Below are 8,794 nucleotides of genomic sequence, written 5' to 3' on the forward strand. Positions count from 1 at the left end.
AAACTAACTACAGCTAAAACTCTGGCATGGGCGAACCATATCTTGAAAATTGAGGGGCCGGAATCTTCCAACCTACAGCTATTCCTTGAAATTTTCGCACAGTGTTTGAAGAACCAGGTTGAATGTCTTCCGCAGCTGCTTCACTTCTAACTCTCCACCAAGGGGAGTCGACGGTAGGAGAATACACTATCCAGTTCCGTACTTTGGAAGCAGAGCTTGCATCGAATAATGAGGCCTTGGTGGCAAACTTCTGGAAAGGATTAACTCCTCAAATAAATATGAGCTGGCGGCCCGGGATCTTCTATCTTCCTTGAATGCCCTAATTTTTCTGGCTACACGGATCGACATTAAATTCCAAGTATGCGCCCAGGAAGTTCATAGCGCCTAGTTTCCAGGGACCTCTGCTACATCCTTCGGTTGTTGCCCCTGAAGAGGCGATGCAGGTGGACAGATTCAGACTATCTGAACAGGAGCGGCAACGAAGACTTCAGCAGGATTATGTCTGTACTGTGGCCATAAGGGTAATTTTGTGCGTCAATGCCCCCAGAAGCCGGGAAACTCCAGCACCTAGGTTTGGCAGGAGAGACTACCATAGGTGGATTGACGCAAACTGCAAAATTCTCTGCCAAACTATCAATTCCTGTGATAATCTCCACTGGTGAAGAATTGCACTCAATTTCTGCCTGTCTAGATTCTGGAACGACTGCGAATTTCATCCAGCAGGCCTTATTAGACCATCTCCACCCATAATTTCTCTGGAGAGACCTCTGGCGGTTGGAAAAAATAGTTATTTATGTCCTGCCAAAAGTGATTAACACTATCCTCCTGGGACTACCATGGCTTTGCCAACACGCTCCTATCCTCGACTGGAATTTCGGAGAGTTCCTCTAGTGGGGATCCCGATGTCTTCAATGCTACATGCCTCAGGTTCGTTCTGGCCTGTTCTCGATGCCTCAGTCACTCTCTGGACTCTCTCCACAGTATGCCTGTTTTGCGGATGTCTTCAGCAAGAAGGAGACGGAGGTCCTTCCTCCCCATCGTCCCCATGATTGTCCAATTGAATTGCTGCCTGAAGCTTCACCTCCTCGTGGATGGGTTTATCCTCTCTCCTTGCCAGAAACCCAGGGCATGTTGGCATATGTCAAGGAGAACCTTGGGAGGGGGTTTATCAGAAAGTCTACTTCTCCAGCCAGAGCTGGATTCTTCTTCGTAGAAAATAAAGATGGATCTCTTCGGCCATGTATCTACTACTGTGGTTTAAACCTAATCACTGTCAAGAATAAATACCCCCTTGCCGCTAATCTCTGAGCTCTTCAACAAAATTAGTGGGACCAAAATTTTCACAAAGCTGGATCTACGCGGGCTTATAACTTGATCTATATCCACAAAGGTGATGACTGGAAAACCACATTCAATGCCCGAGACGGTCACTACGAATATATTGTGATGCCCTTTGGACTGTGTAACGCTCCACCTGTGTTCCAGGAATTTGTGAACGACATCTTATAAGATCTACTGTATGCCTGTGTGGTGGTATATCTGGACGACATCATGATTAACTCACCAGATCTGACAACGCATCAGAAACATGTTTGCCATGTCCTGTCACATGTATGGGGGAATAACCTCTATGCCAAACTCGAAAAGTACGAATTCCGAAAAAAATCCTTGCCCTTTCTGGGCTATGTAATTTCTGATTGTGGACTCCAGATTGATCCGGAAAAAGTAAAGTCTATCTCAGAGTGGTCACGTCCTCAAGGTCAGTGCCATACAGAGATTTCTTGGTTTCGCAAATTTCTATCGTCAATTCATCCCAAACTTCTTGTCTCTTACTGCTCCAAACTCAGCTCTCACCAGGAAGGGAGTAAACGCTAAGGACAGAACCTCTGAGGCAGAGTCGGTCTTCACCAACCTCAAGAGAGCCTTCACTTCAGCTTCCATTCTTCACCATCCTGATGTGTCTCAGCAGTTCTCGTTGGAGGTTGACGCTTCTTCCATTGGCGCTGGAGCACTTCTTTTTCAAGGAAACTCCAAGGGTAAGGCAATATCCTGTAGCTTCTTCTCTAAACCCTTCTCCCCGTAAAACGCAACCACTCCATTGGGGACCGTGAGTTACTGGCTGTCAAATTCGCCTTAGAAGAGTGGAGGCACCTGCTAGAGGGGGCTGCTCTTCCTATTATCATCTACACACAAGAATCTCAATTATTTAGGCTACATCCACACGAGCGTGACACATATACGCATGTAAAAAAAACTTGCGTGAATCTACTCAGTGTGCGTTGCATTATTGCATCTGTGCTTTTCACACACTCGCAAACCAATTTTTTTTTTTAATGGAATTGATGCGCAAATCATGCATAGCACACGGATGTGCATCTGTGTGCTGTGCGTGGTCTTCACACACCCATTGTCTTCAATAGGCCCATAGGTGCGTGAAAACCCACCAATATGGGACATGCAGTGAGTTTCATGCAGCGGACTCTCGCTGCATGAAAACTCCTGCATGTATAATCGGCCCCATTGAAATCAATGGGTCCGTGTGCTGTGCGGGATTTCCATGCACAGCACACGGACGAGAGTCATGTTCGTGTGAATGGGCCCTTACAGTCTGCACAACGACTTAACCCTCATCAAGCCAGATGGTCACTGTTCTCTGCCAGATTCCAGTTCCTACTTTACATCCGTCCTGCAGATAAAAATATAAAGGCCGATGCCCTGTCTCGATCGTTTGAGACAGATGACTTAGAAGAGGTCCCTCAACATAACATTGATCTAGGATTATTTCTGTTAACCCTCCGCAGATTAGAGACATTCCTCCTGAAACAATTTTCGTTCATCCTGCTGACAGGAAAAAAATTCTCATCTAGGGTCATAATTCCAAGTTGGCTGGGCACTCTGGAGTCCGTAAGACTTGGGACTTTATTTCTCGTCATTACTGGTGGACCACGCTGCCTAAAGATGTTGTGGACTATGTCTCTTCTTGTACCTAGTGTGCCCAAAATTAGGCTACCCATTCCAAGCCTGCTGGTCTGCTTCAACCTCTGCCTGTTCCTGATAGTCCCTGGCAACATATTACCAAGGATTTTATTAGCGACCTTCCTCCTTCTGTTGGATGTACCACTGTCTGGGTTGTGGTGGATCGTTTTCTTAAGATGGCACATTTTGTCCCTCTGTATGGCCTACCCTCTGCTCCTCGTTTGGCAAATCTGTTTGTTCAACATATATTTTGTCTGCACAGACTACCATTCCATATCGTGTCTGATTGGCAGGGCCGTATTTGGCACTAGGCACTAGGGAATCTAGATCATTTTTTTGGTTTGTTTGTTTTTTATTAAAAAGTTAACTTGTGACAGGTCAATCACAGGGGAGGGGGTGCGCTTCACTAGCGCTCCTCAGGCTGTAAGACACATCCTTTGTTAATGGATTGGCCAGAACTGCTCACGCAGAACAGCTGTGGCCAATCCGAGAACAGTGGGCGTGTCTTAGACTATGTCTAAGAAGAGCTGTGGGGAACAGACAGCAGAGCAGGACAAGAGGGCACTGCAGCAAGTCAGGTAAGTAAATGTTCTATGTAATGTACGGTCTTCAATTGTATCCGGCGTATTGGAAGCGGATACAATTGAAAGCGCCGGAGAGGCAAGGGAACCATTAGTTCCCTTCCTCATCATTCAGAGCTTTTCTTGTGGCACCCCCTGCCATCTTTCCACTGGAGAAGGCCTGATCACAAAAGACCTGGGCTGCATCATCGGAAACTTTATTCCTGAGCTCCGCCGACGCTAGTAACTCCTAGTACGGGGACTCCTTTGTATCTGAAGGAGTCCCCGCACTAGGTTTATAGTGGCGCACGCACCCGAGATGCGCCAAAATTCTGGCACATCTCAGGTGATCCTGCGCCACTTAGGCTTCATTCGCATCTGCGTTGGGGTCCAGCTCTGACGTTCCATCGGAGGTTTCCATAAGAACGGGACCCTGAACAGACAGAAACTGACACGGACGAAAACCAGGGGTTTCCGTTTCCCTCACCAGTGGTTTCAATGGTGACGGATCCGGTGCCCATGGTTTCCGTTTGTGTCTGTTGTGCATTGTGCACAGGACCCATCGTTTTTCCGGAAGTAGTAGTGTAGTCGACTTCTGTGTTCAAGTCCATTGCCTGAGACGACTTCTGTCTTCAAGTCCATTGTCCGAGACTAATTCTGTTTTCAAGTTAAGTGTCTGAGACGACTTCACCATCTGTGTCTGATGTCCTTGCCAAGTATATTGTTCGAGATAATTTCTGTGTTCAAGTCCATTGCCTGAGACGACTTCTGTGCTCAAGTCCATTGCCTGAGACGACTTCTGTGTTCAAGTCCAGTATCCGAGACATGTTCCGATAGTCCGGCACTAGACTGCTTCTAATTATCTGGCATAAGCCAGCAAACTAGGTACTTTCTCCCTAGTGACTGTCATTGACATTTTATTTGACCAGCTGCTACTACAACATGGTGGAGCGGCCCAGTGGGTCCACATACCCCATAGCCATGACAATTTTATATATATATATATATATATATATATATACATATATATACACATACAGTATTTACAGCATTGCTTTCGGTATGAAACAAATACTGTACTAAGGTAAAATAATCCAGTAGGTTTATTGACAGTCCAATGTAAAACACAGGTAGCCCATTATAATCCAACAATGGTTTGAATGGTAAATTACAAACTCAGCCATCCTTTATCTGGCAAACTTGTCTCTGCAACCTTGTATATACAGGCAGACAAATTATCACCTCTGTTTGGATGGAAAGTATGAAGGTGGATTTCCTTTAGCACCGGCTATAAACATGTTTGCAGTTGCAGCCTAGCAAGGTAATAATTATATTTTACTTAGGAAGTAGTGGGCCATCTAAGAATATTCATGGAAAAGTAATGAAAAACTGACATTTTTAAAATTTCCCACTTAGTCAAATGAAGGTGAATGTGTTTTTGATGAAGGAGTCCTTTAATTTCAGAATGTCATTATCCTGCATGCCACCTAAGTGCAAACACTACAGAATGAAGGGTTGTGAAAGTTAAACCACTGAACATTTCCCTTTTTATCCAGCTTCAAATATATGACTTCCTTAGTGCAAAAATAAACTTCTGTTGTGTCTACGTCTATAAACCGTATGCAGTCATCCTTAAAGAATGGCAAGAAATACTCCAAAATATATGCACTTCTTCCTCCATAGAGGGGAAAATATTATATATTGTAATATTATAGGAACCGGCAAGCCACAAAGATTATCAGACTATATACTTTATAAATAAAGTTTATTGAAAGGAGCACTGTATTGGCCTATACTACTAATTTGCTCTCTGAATACAGATCTGGGGGGCCGCAGTGACCTGTTTCTATTACACAATGAGGGAGATTTATCAAATTTGGTGCAAAGTGGGGCAGTTGTTCATAACAACCTATCAGATTACGTCTTTTATTTTCAAAAAGGCCCCTGAAAAATTACATTTGGAATCTGATTGGTTGCTATGAGCAACTGCTCCACTTTCTTTTGCACCAGTTCTGGTAAATCTCCACTAATTGTGCACAAGGTATAGATCGACAGGTCTGACCTGGCATTGTTTTTAGTCAAAGGCAGATTTATCAACAGGACGCGCCCCCCTGTTGGTAAATGTGTCACACACTATATGGCATCATAGCAGTTCTACTCGGACACTTTTTGGCCGGTCAGCATGTACCTAAAATTATTATATTACACTATATGTGAAGTTACTGTACTGTAAAATTAACCCTTTGTTAATAAATCTTCAGCAAAAGAATAGTATAGATTGGAATAGAATTTGACAATTACATAATCTATGTATATAATCTGACAACTACTATCTAAATAAAGGCCCTATTAAACTGGCCAATCTTGGCCGGTGCAGCAAGCGCCGATCACAAGGAGCTATGGATGAGGACGAGCGGTCATTACTCCGAACTTTCGTCCCCATACATTATTAGGATGTTGGCAGCGCGTCCCACTGTTTACACAGGGAGATGTGCTGCCGACAACAATAATATTTTACTTTTTTTAATTTATACGACCAGCAGATGATCGAGCGTTTGTTCGTTCATCTGCTGATCGCTGTCCTGTTTATACACGGCAATCGTTTGCCCAATAATTGCCCAGTGTAAAAGGGCCTTAAGTCTTCTAAAAAGCAGAAGATGAGTTACTATGTTACCGCAATGGTTGATTAGGTTTGTGTAACCAGGAAATAGTTTCTTTGCATTGACATCCTGCTTAACCGTCTTTCCTTGAAGGACCAGACTGTAGTTTACAGAAAGAGAACAGAGGAGCTTAAGTATTTGCTGTCGCCTGTCTAATCCAAGGAGGGCAGACAATGGCTGGAGGTGAGGCATAAGCTGCAATGACATGAATGGCAGTAAAGAGGTGACAATAAAAAGGATCCTCTACTTAATACAAGTGTACAATAACATGCAAGGAACAGGGCTCTAAGAATATATGATGTAGAGTAAGGAAATCCTTGTAACTTTCTCCACTGTCTGTAATATGGGTCACATGGGTGAGGGGGGACCCATTGCAAAACTTAAAATGGTGCCGCTAATGCTGGAAAATTCCACAACAATCTCCAGTTCAGTGTAAGAGCTATAGGGATTGTTACCCGATGGCTATGTTCACACGGGGCGGATATGCAGCGTAAAAGCAGACAGCATATCCTCCCTGTGCACCGCGGGACATTCTGGCCGAAAAACCGCACAAAATTGTGGTGCGGTTTTTTGGTCAGAATGTCCACTGTGGAAAACTGCACATAAAAAAAAAGAAAATGGCGTCCTTCCGCCATTCTGCAGACCGGCCTCCTGGGGTTACGTTTTATCCCATGTGACATCTGCAGCTTGTGATTGGCTGCAGCGCTCACATGGGATGAAACGTTTTCACAGGACGCCAGCCTGGAAGAAGAAACACAGAATTCTGTGTAAGTAAAAGATAAAAAAATAATTCTGAGTTGCGTTTTTTGCAATTCCGCCACAAAAAAAAACAACATTTGCTATTTGTTGTGGGTTTTACCTCCCCATTGAATTCAATGGGGAAAACCCAAAACAAATAAACAGTGATTACGCAAATACAATTGACATGCTGCGAATTAAAGAAAACGCACCGCAGGTCAATTTCTGAACGTTTTTTCCGCTCAGCATTTACTCATTGTGTGAATGAGATTTCTTCAAATCTCATCCACTCTGTGGCTACTGTGTTATGCTGCAGATTTTCTGCAACTGTTGCGGAAAATCTGTGGTATTTACGCTAAGTTGGAACTCTACCTGTGTCCAGGGGCCTGAGGAGGTCTAAATGATCATATGTCACAAAAAAGGACAGCAATTCTAGTGCTATACATGGTAATGGGGATCCTGTAATAGATTTGGCATTAGGGCCAGAGATTCAAGGTATCCTATGACAAAAGGGACTCTTAAGGGACTTTTACACCGTCCGACACTCAGCCAATGCAGCGAGCGCCGATCAACGAGACATTGTTGATCGGCGCTCGCTTGCTCCTGTCACACGGAGCTATGTGTAGGGACGAGCGGTCGTTATTCCGATTGCGCGTCCATTATAATCATGTCGGCAGCGTGTCTCCCTGTTTACACAGGGAGATGTGCTACCGACAACGATAATATTTAACTTTTTTAAAACTATACGACCAGCAGATGATCCAGCATTTGCTCGTTCATCTGCGGATCGCTGCCCCGTTTACACAGGACCAGGGGCGTAACTAGGAAAGACTGGGCCCCATAGCAAACTTTTGACTGAGCCCCCCCCCTCCCCTGGGTGTCACACAACCACCCCCCTTGTAGATAGTGCCTTTTTTACAGCCCCCCCTGTAGATAACGCCATACAGCCCCCCCCCTATGTAGATAGTGCCATACATCCCCCTGTAGAGAACGCCATACAGCCCCCCTGTAGATAACGCCATACAGCCCCCCTGCAGAGAACGCCATACAGCCCCCCTGCAGAGAACGCCATACAGCCACCCTGTAGAGAACGCCATACAGCCCCCCCTGTAGAGAACGCCATACAACCCCCCCCTGTAGGGAACGCCATACAGCTCCCCCCTGTAGGGAACGCCATACAGCCACCCCCCCCCCCTTGTAGGGAACGCCATACAGCCACCCCCCCCCCCTTGTAGGGAACGCCATACAGCCACCCCCCCCCTGTAGGGAACGCCATACAGCGTCCCCCCTCCCAAAAAAATGTGACCTACAGTTTGTCCTACAAAATACATGTATCCCCTCTCCACAGGATCTCCACAGGATAGGGGATACATGAGTGATCGCTGGCAGCGATAGGGAGAACGGGGGACTGAAAGTCCCCTGAACTTCTCCATGACAAACCTCTGACTTCTGGCGTCTGCGCAGCTCAATAAAAATGAAAGGAGCGCTGGTCACGCATGCGCACAAGCACGACCGGCGCTCCATTCATTTCTCCGGAGCTGCCGACACAGACCCCGGAAGTCCGAGGTTTGTGATGGAGAACTTCAGGGGACTTTCAGTCCCCCGTTCTCCCTATCACTGCCAGCGATCACACATGTATCCCCTGTCCTGCAGATATCCTGTGGAGAGGGGATACATGTCCTGTGGAGATCCTGTGGAGAGGGGACACATGTCTTTTGCTCTATTTTGCGCCTTCAGGACCAGACACCATTTAGGCATTTTTAGCACGTGTTAGTTAAATGGCTATAACTTTTTTATTTGTTGTGCTAACGACGTGATTTTTGCAATGTTTTTTTCCGTAGACAATGCAGGTTTCATTTT

The sequence above is a fragment of the Rhinoderma darwinii genome, chromosome 13 (assembly GCF_050947455.1).
Source record: "Rhinoderma darwinii isolate aRhiDar2 chromosome 13, aRhiDar2.hap1, whole genome shotgun sequence".
NCBI classification, from domain to species: Eukaryota; Metazoa; Chordata; class Amphibia; order Anura; family Rhinodermatidae; genus Rhinoderma; species Rhinoderma darwinii.